This window comes from Pseudochaenichthys georgianus, chromosome 15, assembly GCF_902827115.2.
Source record: "Pseudochaenichthys georgianus chromosome 15, fPseGeo1.2, whole genome shotgun sequence".
Classification (NCBI taxonomy): domain Eukaryota; kingdom Metazoa; phylum Chordata; class Actinopteri; order Perciformes; family Channichthyidae; genus Pseudochaenichthys; species Pseudochaenichthys georgianus.
In genome coordinates this window covers 36472682-36489098 of record NC_047517.1, presented here as the reverse complement: position 1 = coordinate 36489098, position 16417 = coordinate 36472682, and the positions used below count along the sequence as shown (strand labels likewise).

Here is a 16417-nt window from a genome sequence, read left to right as displayed (position 1 = left end):
TCATTAAACCCTATTATAATTATTACATTACATTACATTGCATTTAGCTGACGCTTTTATCCAAAGCGACTTACAATAAGTGCATTCGACCAGGAAGACACAACCTTGAGGAAAACAGAATCATAAAGTACATCAGGTTTCATAGAGCCAATCATTTCAAGTGCTGCTCAACTGGCTTTATGTAAGCCAGTCCTTTATTAGTATATAAGTGCTTTGTTAGCAGTTCTTTGTTAGTCATTCTATCGCTCGAAGTGGAGTCGACTAACAAAGAACTATTAACAGAGCACTTATATACTAATAAAGGACTGGCTTATCTAAAGCCAGTTGAGCAGTACTTGAAATGATTGGCTCTATGAAACCTGATGTACTTATATGATTCTGTTTTCCTCAAGGTTGTGTCTTCCTGGTCGAATGCACTTATTGTAAGTCGCTTTGGATAAAAGCGTCAGCTAAATGCATACATGTATTACCAATTCTATTCTGGTGTGTTGCCTTCCTCATCCCTAGTGAGATCGTAACACGGGCCCTGAGTTGACAAAGGTTGGGAGCCGCTGATCTAACGATTATATCGACAATGGAAATTATTTTGTAAGATTTGTATTAAAGTAATAACTCGACTAGTATTTAAAAACCACCAACTGCGAGAGAGCCACGCCTCCAAGTTTGTGTTGCAGCACAGAAATACTGACTATAAGAAACACTACATACAGAAGTCAAATATTGGATGGTCATGCATAGGATCCATAACGGGGGTTTCACACAAAACCAATCGTTAGTTCTTCAGGGCTCTTTTCACTGTACATCCGCAAGAAGATCATTCATGTCGTGCTGCCGAGTGTTTGCAGAGACACATTGCATTCCCTGAGCTTTGGAAATACTTTGAATTCACGTTGTCCACATGTCGAACAAGATTACATTCCTGTATTAGTGCTGGTGCTGTCCTCACACAGCAGGAAACTACACAGCCTGAAGGATGGAAAGTGAGGCTTCGCTATTCTTAGATCCGTACAGATATTCTCTTTTTTAACGCCGTCCAAAGGAGCTTTACTAACGTATTGTCGCGTTGCCAAACAGAGCTAACGCGTTGCTAATTTATTTGAAAGTGAGCTTTTTATTCATCTTCAAAAACCTTATATGAGGAACATAAGTGCTATTGATGTCGCTGTAACATTACCCTGTGTGTGTGTGTGTGTGTGTGTGTGTGTGTGTGTGTGTGTGTGTGTGTGTGTGTGTGTGTGTGTGTGTGTGTGTGTGTGTGTGTGTGTGTGTGTGTGTGTGTGTGTGTGTGTGTGTGTGTGTGTGTGTGTGTGGTATCTTTAAAACCTCCAAACTATTATTTTCTTTATATTTCATTTTTACCTAGCACCTGTTTCGGATTTGAAAGCGTGCCGGTCTGTACCGACTGCCCAGGGAAAGGTCAGATAATATAGATGAATGTCGGTATTTATGAATGATTTGCCAAGACTTAGAAGGAAAGTGTGTGTATTTGAGTGGACTGTAAACTGAGGCAGGTGTGATTTTTATTATTAGCTTTTCTTTTTTAATGCTTAATGTCTTTCATTTTTTGTAAAGCACTTTGAATTGCCTTGCGTTGAAAAGTGCTATATAAATAAACTTGCCTTGCCTATGTTATGTATTTGAGGAATAAATAAAAAGTTCCAATAAAAAAGAAGCTCCAAACTGTTGGTGAATTTAGGAGAAATCTACTGACACAAATAGTCTAAGTTTTCAAAGTTTTCTAAATGGGGATTTTGGATGTTATCTATCAAATTGTCTAAAAAAAAGACATGTTATCGAAGCAAAATAGCCCAAAATCTGTCAATCTTGTTTTTGCCTGCAGTGTCTCAGAACAGTTTGCACGGTTCTGTAGACTTGCTGAAGATTTAAAGTTCAGATCCTCTGCCTGTAAATCCTCCTCCACTCCGGGGATGTGTGTGTGTGTGTGTGTGTGTGTGTGTGTGTGTGTGTGTGTGTGTGTGTGTGTGTGTGTGTGTGTGTGTGTGTGTGTGTGTGTGTGTGTGTGTGTGTGTGTGTGTGTGTGTGTGTGTGTGTGTGTGTGTGTGTGTGTGTGTGTGTGTGTGTGTGTGTGTGTGTGTGTGTGTGTGTGTGTGTGTGATATGTTATATATGAGCGGCACATATGTCCTGCTGTCACTGGATCTTTTTATCTCTGTGTGTGTGTGTGTGTGTGGTCTAGCATTACTATACTTGTGGGGACCTAAATCTGTTTACACAGTCACGTGTGGGGACTCACCTCCCTTATGGGGACAAATTGGAGGTCCCCATGAGGGGGATCATTAATTTTAGGGTGAAGACTTGGTTAGGGTTAGGGTAAGGGTAAGGGTTAGGCATGTGTTGGTTAAGGTTAAGGTTAGGATAAGTCTCCAGGAAATGCATGTAAGTCAATGTAATGTCCCCTGAAGTGATGTATACATGGTGTGTGTGTATCCAACTCCTGCCTCCAAACTCTGCTGCAGAAACTCTCCTCTCTACTCTCTCATCCTCTCTGGACTCTCTCTGTCCTCTCACATCTCGGCAGGCTCGTCAGTCCCCTCCTGCTCCCTGGCTAAATGACACACTGCGTGCTAATAGAACCGTCCTTCGGGCAGCAGAGCGGAAACGGTGGAAATCCAAACACCATGACGACCTCCTAACCTATCAGGCTCTCCTCTCCTCTTTCTCTGCTTCGATCTCTCAGGCAAAAAGCACTTTCTTTCAAGATAAGATCCAATCTTCCTATTCCAATCCCAAAAAACTATTTTCCATCTTCTCCTCCCTCTTGGACCCTCCCAAAGCCCCTCCCCCCTCCTCCCTTCTGTCAAGCGACTTTGTTAACCACTTTGAAAAAAAGGTTGATGATATTCGCTCTTCCTTTTCTGACTCACCTCTACTCACCGCTGGGTCACCAGACCCTCCTTTCACCCACACACTGACCTCCTTTTCCCCCTCTCTCCAAGTGAGGTTCTTACCCTCATTACCTCTGCCCGCCCTACCACCTGTCCTCTGGACCCTATCCCTTCAAACCTCCTTCAGACTATCGCTCCTGATATTCTACCGTTTCTCACCCATTTCATCAACACTTCTCTAACTTCTGGTCACTTTCCAAACAGTCTCAAGGAGGCAAGAGTAAACCCTCTCCTAAAGAAACCCACTCTCAACCCGTCTGATGTTATAAACTACAGGCCTGTCTCTCTCCTCCCGTTCCTGTCTAAAACACTTGAACGCGCTGTCTTTAAACAACTCTCCTGTTATCTCCATCAGAACAACCTTCTGGATCCGCACCAGTCTGGTTTCAAGGCAGGTCACTCCACAGAAACTGCCCTCCTTGCTGTCACTGAGGAACTGCACACTGCTAAAGCAGCATCCCTCTCCTCTGTCATCATCCTGTTGGACCTGTCTGCTGCATTCGACACGGTGAACCATCAGATCCTCCTTCGCACTCTCCAAGAACTTGGAGTTTCAGGCTCTGCACTTTCCCTCCTCACCTCATACCTCAAAGACCGCACCTACAGGGTTACTTGGAGAGGGTCCGAGTCCGACCCTTGTCAATTAACTACAGGGGTCCCTCAGGGCTCTGTTCTTGGTCCCCTCCTCTTCTCCTTGTACACAAACTCGCTCGGATCTGTCATTAGCCCGCATGGTTTTTCATACCACTGCTACGCTGACGACACCCAACTAATTCTGTCCTTTCCCCGCTCAGAGACCCAGGTCGTCGCACGCATCTCTGCTTGTCTAGCTGACATCTCTCAGTGGATGTCTGCTCATCACCTCAAACTGCTTTTCCTTCCAGGAAAAGATTGTCCCACTCTTGACCTAACTATCAACATCGGCACCTCTGTTGTTTCCCCGATTCAGACTGCAAGGAATCTGGGTGTGACCCTAGATAACAACCTGTCCTTCACTGCAAACATCGCTGCTACAACCCGCTGCTGCAGATACACGCTCTACAGCATCAGGAGGATACGTCTCCAGCTGACCCAGAAAGCAACACAGGTTCTGGTCCAGGCTCTCGTCACCTCACGCCTAGACTACTGCAACTCCCTCCTGGCTGGTCGACCTGCATGTGCCATTCGACCTCTGCAGCTCTTCCAGAATGCAGCGGCTCGTCTGGTCTTCAACCTTCCTGAATGTTCCCACACCACTCCGCTCCTCCGCTCCCTCCACTGGCTTCCGGTAACTGCTAGAATCCACTTCAAGACACTGGTACTTGCGTACCATGCTGCGAATGGATCTGGCCCTTCCTACATCCAGGACATGGTTAAACCGTACACCCCAGCGCGTGCACTCCGCTCTGCATCAACCAAACGACTCGCTGCACCCTCGCTGCGAGGAGGACCCAAGTTCCCATCAGAAAAAACACGTGGGTTTGCTATCCTGGCTCCAAGATGGTGGAATGAGCTCCCCATTGACATCAATACAGCAGATAGCTTACACATTAGGGCTGCACGATTCTTGCTCAAATTTGAATCACGATTTTCCTCCATAAGAATTGAGATCACGATTCTCACACGATTCTCATCGTTTCAATGAAAATATTTATTGCACTCTTACTCTTAGACGTCACGTGAGTACAATGAATTTAAACAGACAACATTTGTCTCTCTTGTAACAAAAACATAACTTTGTCTTTAGTCTGTAGTTGCTGAATACTGAACAAACATAACTACATTCAAAATGTGGCACCTGGAGCCAACTATTGTGGCTTTAAACGGACACCATCAACATCAAAGTGCTTGACTTAAATCCAAGTCTCAGTTTCTTGTAGCAAAAACATAGAGTAACTAAAATGAATTTGACAGCCAACTACAGTGGCTTTAAACAAAGTGCTTGACTTAAACTCAAGTCTCTCTGGTAACAAAACATCCAGTAACTAAAATAAAGATATTGCTGCTGCCTGAGTGCTGAACATAACAAATAGAATTTTTGCAGCTTTATAATAACAAAATGTAAACTTTGCAGTAGCACCTGTCCACAGTCACAGGACACCCAACTACTGGACAACAACACCAACCTGTTTGTTACAGGGAGGAATGCACCTAAGTTACTCTTAATACCTCACCACAGTGCTGAATATAAAAACAAAACAGTCACAGCTTTAGAATAATAATATTAAAAAAAGCCTAGCCGGCTAGCACCCAGTTCAACTACTGCACTTAAAGGTTCTTGTACTGAAAAAAACATAAACTTAAACAAAGTGCTAGACTCCACTGAGTAGTAATGTCACTGAATCAAAAGGATTAACTTAAATACTGCAGTCAGTACTGAATATAAAAACGGAACAGAACATAAAGTTACAGCTTCAGAATAAATGTAAATAAAGCCTAGCTGCCTAGCTACTAGCACAGTCCATCTACTTTTTTCGGCACAAGCACATCTTCCCTCTCACTCTCGCCAGAGTCGCCACTGGGATTTTCATCGGTGTTGTGGTCATTGTCCTCGACCTCCTCGTCACTCATTTCTGTGTCACTCATTTCTGTTTTTCCTGTACTACTAGTCGCTCTCGTCACTCTTTGCTAATCAGTGCTAATGCTAACGCTTCTGTAAACATACTGCCGGCTCCTGCCCTCACATGCTGCAGTCACTGAGTGTTGCCAGGTATACTCAGTACTCAAGTTGTAAAAAAAAATCAGGGGGGATGGTGGATTTTATCATATGGGGACATCATTTGTGCTGATAACCCACCGAGGGTGGGAGACCAACCAGCATAAAGATAATTATTATACTCCTAAAACAACATGCATGTTATGGATGTTCAGATACTCCTTTCATTGCTGAGTCGGTCCCCGGGCTGCCATGGCACCACTAACACTTAGGGTCAAATGCAGAGGACAATTAGTGCAAAATCTTTTTTTCACTTTAATTTAAAGGGGGGGAGGGGATACAAATATGTGGTTATAATGGAAGTCTATAGGCGCGTTCACACCGCAGTACTTTTCCCACTTTAGTTCCGATATAGTTCCAAAATGTTGTGTTCACACCGAAAAGAGCCGGAACTAAAATTAGTTCATGAGAACCTTTTCACCCCCTCAAGTCAGGGACTTTCGTGGGAGAAAAAGGTTCCTATGTCTGATTGGCTGTGCGGATTGCAAACCACGCCCCGTAAAACGCCCAAATGGTTTTGTGAAGCCGACATTTTATTATCCTTATCCATTAGCATTAGCATTAGCATTAGCCCAGCGCAGAAACGCAGAGAGACTAACTTATGGCAACACAAAATAAAACATGGGAGCGGTGGAGATGAGGAGGTGTCGGCGTTCTGGCGATTTACTCGGAAGGCTTCAGTAGAAGCTGCTGGGACTCCCAGCAGCTTCTACTGAAGCCAGTCCCCAACTCCGGGGACTTCCGGCCGGGGACTTCGGGCGGCAGTATACGCCGTGAAGTGGTTTGCGGCCTGCCAGTAAACCCAAAGCAGAAGAAGAAGAAGTGACGTCAGCGGCTTCATTTGCCTAATCCTCCCCCAGGGACTTATTCCGGTGTGAACTCGATCTGTACTTAGTTCATGAGAACTAAAGAGTTTGCATGAACCTTTGTGGGAAAAGTACTGCGGTGTGAATGCGCCTTATGGTACAAATCTTGTAGGTTAACAGTCCCTCATTTATTATTCAGATGGATCAACTGATCAAAATAGTTTTTAGAATATTGAATTATAGTGTATTTTTTCAAAGAAGCAGTTACTGGTATACGATCAAAACTGGTATCTAAAGGGTTAAATTGGTATCGTAATTAATTAAATCATTATGTACATTAAACACTTAAAAAAATATTGATCCGTCATCATTTTATTGCCGTTCAAATACAAATATTTTATGTTAACATTCCCAATGTTACTTTTTTTAACAGGGCATTAAGTGCAAATTGAAATTGTTTACAAAATATGAAAATATATTAAAAGATTATACAGATAATACAAATAAGATAATACAAAATAGGACCAATGTTGTCAATTCCACTCTCCCCATCTCATAGAAGTTTCCAAAGATTTTCATAATCATGCTTTTTGGTCTCAATTTTTCTGGCTCTTGCTTTCGGATTGTTAGCTAAGCAATGGCTTTGAAGCCAAGTCTTGACATATACATCTGGTCTGAACTTGTTCAGTGGAGGGCCAACACTTGATGAAAAGCAATACAAGGCTGACATGCTTTTTACCTCTAGGGAGCTTCTAGTTGTGGTTAAAATGTTCATCTGACTAAACCCACGTTCACACTCAGCTGTGGAGATGACCAGAGTGTTCACTGCTTGAAGGAGGGGTTTCAGCTCTTCTGGTGCTGGTGGTATCATTTCATCAACAGTTTGAGTCTTACCAGCTAGCTAACACGAGAGAAAAACGTATAACTCCAAACTAAGTTGTTATTGCTGCGTATGTCCATAGATTCCACCTTTGGTGACTAAAGTAGTGAGTAATGACTAAGATTACTGACTCTCGTATTGCGTTGTCCTCCTGGTCGCTTGACCATTGTGATGACCGTTACCTGCGCTTCTGGCATCGATCAAACAGGCGCATCACGGCACTCTGGCGCCCTCTAGGGCACTCGCATAGTATAGCGTCAGTGACTTGGTAAAGATGTCATTGCGTGTGTGCGTGCTCCCTCTCCCACAGTATTTTACTCAAAATGCGCAAAATTAATGTTTAATGTTCAATTAATGTTGAAATAGCAGTAATACGTTCATTGATAAAATTACATAAGGGATGGAAAGGGGGAATGGCAGTTTTAGAAGGGGGATGATTTTGACCGTTTTTATTTCAGGGGGGGTGCCCGTTTTTGCGGTTGCTTATTCCTTCCGCAAAAACTGGCAACACTATGGCTGCAGCGTTAACACTGCATGAGAGGAGGAGAGACAGACAGAACACTACCATTTGGATGTGATCATGGTACTTTAATGATAAATGTATAGAGTATATTTGCTTTACATCGTTTAAGTATGATTGACATTGCAAGTTGGTATTATTCAGAAGAAAAATAATTAAAAAATGTAAAAAAATCCCCCCAAAAAAATCAGCTTGACATCATAGGATCGCCGTAATTTAGAAATGAGATCGCATAGGTGTCTGAATCGAGATCACGATCTTTTTTCGATTAATCGTGCAGCCCTACTGCACATCTTCCGGCGCAGACTGAAAACTCATCTCTTTCGACTCCACTTTGAGCGATAGAATTACTAACAGAGCACTTATATACTAATAAAGGATTGGTTTATCTATAGCCAGTTGAGTAGCACTTGAAATGTTTGGCTCTATGAAACCTGATGTACTTATATGATTCTGTTTCCTTCAAGGGTGTGTGTGTGTGTGTGTGTGTGTGTGTGTGTGTGTGTGTGTGTGTGTGTGTGTGTGTGTGTGTGTGTGTGTGTGTGTGTGTTGTGTGTGTGTGTGTGTGTGTGTGTGTGTGTGTGCAATATGTTATATATGAGCGGCACATATTTCCTGCTATCACTGGATCTTTTTATCCCTGCTCTCTATTTTATTTCCTTTTTGACCTGATGAGGTTTTACTGTTCTTCCTGAGATCCTGATTCAAACCAACAAAACTGAATTTCTTTTCTTTTGAAACAGACAGATATATCAAGGTAAAATCGACATTTAAAAATATGACATTTATAATTGGAAGTCATCCTCTTTCAACCGTTTCCATGTTGCCTCACAGAAGGAAAAAAGAAGACAGGGCTGTGAAATGTCACGGAAATGCCAGCGATGTTTCCCTGTGTCACATACTTTAATCTACTCTATTGATGTGACAGGAAACTGCTTAACATGCTGACTAGCTATAGAGAGGCGAAGTCCCGCCCTTCTACTTCCGCCCCATGGGACCTTATTTCGGAAAAATGATGTATTGAAGTCAATGGAGAGAGAAAGATTATCTTTCGAACGCGTTTGAATTGTGCCATGAATTACACATATGATGTTTGTCAATTTAAAAGATAATTTCCATGTCAAAAAAGTCAGTTTGTCGTAAAACTGTTGAAAAATAAGACTTAAAAAACTAGAAAGACTACAACTCCCAGAATCCCGGTCCCGCATGCTGGCTCTTACGGAACCGACTAACTCCCCTTGTGTGTATGCACAGCTCTCAACATGCCCAGACTTGGAGTGATTTTCACCTCTTTTAATACTTTCCGCCTCATTCTGAAAGAAAGAAGTGAAATGTTCCAACGTGACGGCCGTCTTGGTGTGTGGTGCGAGACGGGAGATGTAGTTCATTGAGCGGTTTCACACAAAACAAGTGTTACTTCACAGTTTTACGACTATTTTTTTGACTTGCAAAATTATCTTTTAAATTGACAAACATCATATGTGTAATTCGTGGCACAATTCAAACGGGATCGAAAGATAACCTTTCTCTCCCCATTGACTTCAATACATACTTTTTCCGAAATAAGGTCCCATGGAGCTCCACCGGAAGGGGAGGGACTTCGCCTCTCTATATGCTAACAAAGCTTCTTCTTCAAACTTCTGGCTGATTTTGCATGCAAACTGTTAACTTATTTAATCGTTTCAAACATGCTTGTCTGTTTAATTTAAAATGTTAACTGCAGTGTCCCCTGTTGATGTTTAGTATATGTTGTATTGATGATCAGAAAGTTACTAAAGCTTTAAAATAAATGAACTGAGTAAGTACAAGCTTGAAGTAGCAGGAAATGGAAATAAACTAACTTCTTTCCCCTTGAATTAGTATCAGCATAAAATAAGCCCAATGATGTTTTCTGTGTCTGTCTTTTTAAAACCCAGCGTCACAGAGAGTCAGTGGAAAGTCGGCTTGAACTCGGCCTGCAGCAGGAACATTTTCATAGAAACACGATGTGTGATCAATAACACAACATTTGCAGATGCATGGGTGAACGTTCAGACATCAATATGTGTTTGCTCCACAACACAAAGCCGTGAAATAACACCAGAGCATGGGATTAGTGCTGTCCAGAAAACACACTTGTAATCTCCCAAAGTCAATACATTTTAAATATATTTAACTAACTTAGTTTGATTTTCATTCTAAATTAAAATTATTTGTATCTTTGTGTTTGGCCATTTATTCATTTTCAAATGATGTTCTCTTGTGTTTTTAGTATTTAAAGCATAATATACACTCCCGGGAATGTTCAGTGATCTATCAAATGTTTAATCTTGTCTACAATAAACATAAATTGGCAATTTTTCAGATCAAAGATTACATTTGTACAGATTCAAGTCCAAAACATGTTTTTACTGAATAGACCATGAATCCACAGTAATGTAGGTCAATGGAACCTCTGTTAGCGTTAGCCGTTAGCTCCGTTATTTAGCCAAGCAGGACTGTGCTGCATGTTGCTAACAGCTAACCTGTAACTAGGCTACTAACAGCTAACAACTAACAACTAGCAGCCAACAACTAATATCTATCATCTATAACTAACAACATCTAACAACTTACAGTTAACGACTTACAACTAACAACTTACAGCTAACAGCTAACAGCTTGCAGAGGTCATAAGATATTATACAATTCTACTTTTGCATCTCTTGCTGAATCTACTGTATTTCAAATGGTGCCTTGAAACTATCTTCTATAATTTATGAATTGTCTTGTTTTTCTATGTCATATGTTTTGTGTTACTGCTTATGTAACACTTTGAATTCCCTTGTGCTGTATAAGCTTTACCCTTAATCTTAACGCTAACAACTAACCTCTGTTTTCTTCGAAATAAAACACCACAAAAGGCGCCAAATTTACATAATGTTTTGGCCAGACGATCAAACTTGACTATCTAGGAAGTAAAAGTCGTAACAAGGTTTCGTAGGTAAACCAGCGGAAGGATATTTTTCTATTCGCAGAACATACATTTGAGAACTTCACTGAACAGTGTCTTCCACTTCCCCGTACACCGTGTTTACTTGCCCTGGGCTAGTGTTTAAAGTGGAGCCATGTACACGCAGATATAACATGATGCTCGACGAGATGTGGAGGACTGATAACACGAGCATTGCTCGTGTTATCAGTCCTCCACATCTTGCAGGTGTGTTCAATACAAATAAATAAAACTGAACTTTAAGCCGTGAACCCTGAAATCTGAGCAGCTCCGAGGTGTAGGTGAAGCCGAGCGATAAGGAGGAACATTTCAGCGTCTCTTATATGATACCACTCACAGCTGCAGCTTCCCCCTATAGCAACATTACATTCATCTTATATTTTCTCTTAATTAAGATCTTCTTAACAATTGTTTATTATTAGGATAGGTAAAACCCCCTGAGACCTATATAGGGGCATGTCACACTGCACAAGATTCAGAAAATACTGTTCACAAGCATCAAAAAATCTTTTCTTTTGCATGTTTTTAGTAATCTATGAATGATATGTAAAGTAAAAAAGCCCTGTGTTAAAACCTTCAGAATACCTTCAAGAATGAAACTGGAAAATGTGGTGTAAGTGCTTCTGAAGTGGGGAGGTATAAGGCATGTAAAAAAGGGAATGTAAAATGCATACATTTACACACTACACGTGACCAGGGTAATAAGTTATCTGAAATGGTATGTTTAAATATGCAAATTAGCCATTATGTAATTCTCACTTTTGGTGAATTTAGGAGAAATCTACAGACACAAATAGACAAAGTTAGTATGTTTATCGTCTCCACACGAAGCCCAGTCTGAGATGTATTTATTTTCTTGTGCAGCTGGGTGTAAAGTGTTTACATGAGGCCAGGCGGCACAAATAGTTTGTCTGATGAGCCACATGAAGCCCTGACAGGAGCAAAGTTGCATTCATGCATTTCATGGTGATGCGTTGAAGAGACACATTGCGCAGTTAACAGTGTAAGTGCTAAAATGCAGATTAAAATGCATATTGTGGGGGAAAAATGACATTGTGAAATTAATTTCTTTTTAAATACACATCGTTTTTGTTCTTATTTGACGACATTTTGTTCATTGATGTTGATAAGGGTCTCTTTTTTCCTTTTGTATGCATTGTTATTTACATGATTGGTTGTTAATTTAATGTTTTATTTCTTGATTGTATGTGGGGTAACGTAACCTTGAGTACCATGAATGGTGCATACGATTATTATAGTCTATTACTATGTATTATCTATACATGCATTTAAATCTTTGCCGATACCATTTGGTTACTCCATTTCTGTCATTTTTACATGTTTCAGATCTGCGGTCTTCATAAACACTTTCAGATTTTGTATAAAGCAGCAGAGAACTTTTAGAATGACGTGTTTGAGTTAATTATTTTCATTTGCCATTGCATTGCCATTGCATGTCCTACAATGAGCAGTATTGACAATAACTGTGATCATTTCATAATGAAATATATATATCATACACGCCAAATATCCGCATATGTTTATTTGTTGTGTTTTCACAGTGATATAAACCCTTGTTTTATGGTCATTCAAGTTTCATTGTACCTGATCAATAAGGAGCCTATGACCTCATGATATTGTCAATACTAACATGCGACCATGATATGTCATCTGATGTAGGCCTACAGTTTGGCCAACTAAAAGCTCAACATTAAAGAAAAATATCCATGATTTACATGTTTTGAACAGCTCACCATACTAAGTAGCAGAAATGTGGTTTTAATATTAATTCACTTCTTAGGAATAATAGGTACTCTTTTGAACATGTAATCAGAATATTCCCAATCAATATAACGTATTATTCAATTCGGCGTTATTTAAAAAAATTACCATGAAAGCTTTTCTTAGGAAAAAATAAATAATTGTAGTTATTTGATTACAGCCAGTGGTGCCACAAGCACAGCGAGTTTCGATGCAATACTTTGGGGAGACCAAGTCCTAAGAGACAAATTCAATATTTGTTTCAATGTTTGGTTAAATATATGTATGCCGAACAAAAGAAGCACGTCTTTAGGTGACTTATCAATATTAGAAAACGTAATACATTCACAATATGTCTAACAATAGGCATGATAATATTAAATTGCTACTTTTTCCGATGGAGTTCGGTTGCTCACCGTTGGAGCCGCCGAGGCGGGAAGCTGGTGCTCCACGAGCCGGTACGCATCCAGAGCCGAGCCGTTACCCCTCCACGTGGGTCCTGCTGACAGCGCCAGGGTCTCCGTGCAGTTTGGCCCGAGCTCGATGCACGAGATGATGCTCAGCAGCTCGCCCTTCCCGCCGTCCATCCTCCTCCTCTTCCTCGTTCCTCCTCACGTGTGTGTGTGCAGGAGAGAGAGAGAGAGGCTTTATGGACGTGCAGCAGGTGTGCAAGCACATGCGTATAAAGGTGCATTAGGTCAAATGAAATGAAGTGAATTTGACTGAACTGTGTTGAAAAAACCTTTGTTCCATGAGAATAACGAAACAGTGAGACGAAACATAAAGATGTCTCTTATTGTGAAAAGCCTGTGTTTAGTGAGCCTCACAAATCAGAGTAATACAGTGAACTGAACTTTAAAAAGTAACTAAACTGGCAAACAAAACACATTCAATTAGCAGATTCATACAATGACGTCCTATTGATTACATGGGTAGAATACTTCTGATTGGTCAATTTGGACATCTCAGAGGTCGCTAATACTCAATAACACACTGCTGCTAAGGAGGATCAACGGAGAGAAGGAAAGAGGTTAAAAGACAGAGCGTTGGACCTCTGTGAAATCAACAGAAGTCAGACAGGAAGTAAAAACTAACAGGAACACTATGGGTTCTGGCATTGTTTAAGGACTTGATTTGACTTAGTGAATTATATGTATGCTCGATTGAAAAGACAATTCCTACGATCCATGGTGGTATGTACTTGTGTGAAGATTAAACGTTGATTTAAATCCTCCATTTACATTTAATTTCAATAAAATGTCCCTTTGCACTGAGCCAGGGGGTGGAGAAATACTTTGATTAAAAGCGTGTATGATGAGGGATTGTGTAGGATGAGGCGATGTAATAAAGCAGACTGTGTAGGTGGATCAAATAAAGCCTGAAGGGCTTCAGAGAGTTTCTCACCTCAAAATGAGAAATAATGGAGGAGAAAAACATGAAAGCAGTTCATAAAACAGCTGTGGGTTGAAATCCTTGATGTATAGCTACAGAAATGTGTGCAGAGAAACACGTTTTATAATATCAATAAAGAAACATAGGCGTACCAAATGGTTAAATACATTATATAAAGTGTGTTTGATTAAGATGTCACTTATTATGAAAGCCTGTGTTGTGTGAGGCTTACAAATCAGTGTTAAATAAAGACGTCTCTTATTTTGAAAAGCCTATGTTAAATAAGGCTGTTTCATTATGTCTCTTATTTTGGGAAACCTGTTTTGTATGGTAACGAATCAGTGTCACTCATAAAGATGTCTTTTATTTTTAAAAGCTTATGTTGAATATGTGGAAGTGCAGGACGAGTGTTGTGATGGAAAGTCATTACTTTGATTATCTGCTGACCTACTGCATAGTGCAAATGAGGATTCCAGGACAAACGCTCTCACTGATGAACATATACACACACACACACACACACACACACACACACACACACACACACACACACACACACACACACACACACACACACACACACACACACACACACACACACACACACACACACACACACACACACACACACACACACAGAGAGAGCTCTCTGAGAATCTTATATCTGATCACTTTAATGGACTACATAGATCAACCTGAAATCAGTTTAATCGGATTTGGTAGCCCAAATTCAACAAAGTACATCAGAAATCAGAAATCCTTTATTTGTCCCATCGACAGGAACACTTACAGCACAACAGCAAACCCACGGTGCATATATGAACATATAAATAAAACAAGTAGGCTAAAAAAACAAAGGGGTAAACCCCAGAAATATGTCAAACGCTACAACAAGGGTTTCGAAAAAACAACAAATAAAATAAAGAATTTCAGTCACTGCTGCTTCTAACAATAACATCGACCCACTGAAGAGTAAACCTTCATCCATTTAGACCCCGTTTACACGAGGACGATACGGGTTGTATCCGCATAGTTTCTCTTGCGTATAGCCCTTTCGTTTACACAAGGCCATAATAAAACGATAGAAACGGACCCCGCAAACGATAACGGGTCCCAAGGTGGATAGATCTGCAAACGGAACGCTCTGGGGGGGCAAACGGCTCCGTGTGTACGCCTCGATACGATCATTTTCTGATAACGATGAAATAGCCCCGCCTCCCTCTCCCCATACCTCTCCTGCTCAGACAACACATCCTCCCTCCCAGGTCGGCCTATGTTGACGTTATGTCAAGTCCCCTGCCGGCTTTTTCTAACGCAAGGGGGGGGGGGGGGGCCTTAGCGTCCATTTTCAGCTTTCCGGGATGTCCATATGCTTCTATGGACGCTCATGGAAGCACGGCCTTCGTTTGTGTCGACTGCCCTTAAAGGCAATGAGAGCTTCCATTCTCATTGGATAACGGAGAATTGTACACCCGGAAGTGAGTATTCCCCTTAGGCCTACTGTTGATTGATTTTAGAGTGATATCTGCACTACTCATCGACTAGAAAACACCAGATTATCCTTGTTAATTACACAACATTGATTGGTTTAAATTGTGTGCAATGCTTTTGTATTTTTCCCCTTCGATTCGGAGAAACAAATCTTTTTTCGGAGTAAAGGACGGCAGAAGACACTACACTACCCAGAATCCCCAGCTATCGTTTGGACTACACCATGTGCTCTGTTTGACAAACCCCGTGATAGTCCTCAAGCTCTGTGATTGGAGAGTGTGCTCCGAGGGTTACCGAGCCTCGAACAGCACTTGAAATGGGATGGAACCAGGGCAGACTGTCCAAAACTGGATTTGAACGGGTCCACCGCGTCCCCCCCTCCCCCACCCCGTCCCCAGAACTACACATGCTGGCTATTCTGTTTCGCAACATGTTCTCTATGGCACGTCTCTACTGGGAGTTGTAGTTTTAAAAGACGTTTTCGTATTTCCCATAATAAGAAGTTGCCAGTATTAAACTGTGTACATCCCTGGAGGTTTAGGGGACAGGAAACACTCACATTTAAAACATATAATTAATAAATGGGTGAAAATTGCTCGTGCCCATAATGGGCAGCATTAATATATATATACCCACATGCCAGCTAAGGTCAGAAGAGCTTTATTTAACAGCTGGTCTTATGTGTGTGACCCCTGTGATAACTTTAAATTACATTAATTGATAAGCCTGAAACATGCACTTGTCAAGGTTCAGAGGCACATTTTGCAAATATGGCAGTAGCCATCGATCAGCTTAAGATAAGATATACTTTATTGATCCCAAGTTGGAACATTTGTGTTACATCAGCATGTGTAACAGTTAAATATGCAGTTGTGTTTATTTGAAAATCATTTAGTATAATCACATCAATTCTGTGTTTTATATTCAACAATTCTGTGTTCTTTATTTATTGATTGTTCAATACCTGACAAGGCACGGAGATGAAATATCTACATA

At 41.0% G+C, this 16417-nt stretch overlaps 1 protein-coding gene across 1 annotated transcript in view; it reads right to left on the bottom strand.

Annotated features, from left to right (window-relative positions):
* The window catches only part of LOC117459441 (melanopsin-A-like), a 57626-nt gene extending 44609 nt beyond the window's left edge, over window positions 1-13017 (bottom strand). Inside the window, exon 1 of the mRNA XM_034100218.1 lies at window positions 12955-13017. The gene's annotated coding sequence lies outside the window, so the exon portion shown is untranslated. The remainder of the gene's footprint in view (window positions 1-12954) is intronic.
* Between the last annotated feature and the right edge of the window lie 3400 nt (window positions 13018-16417).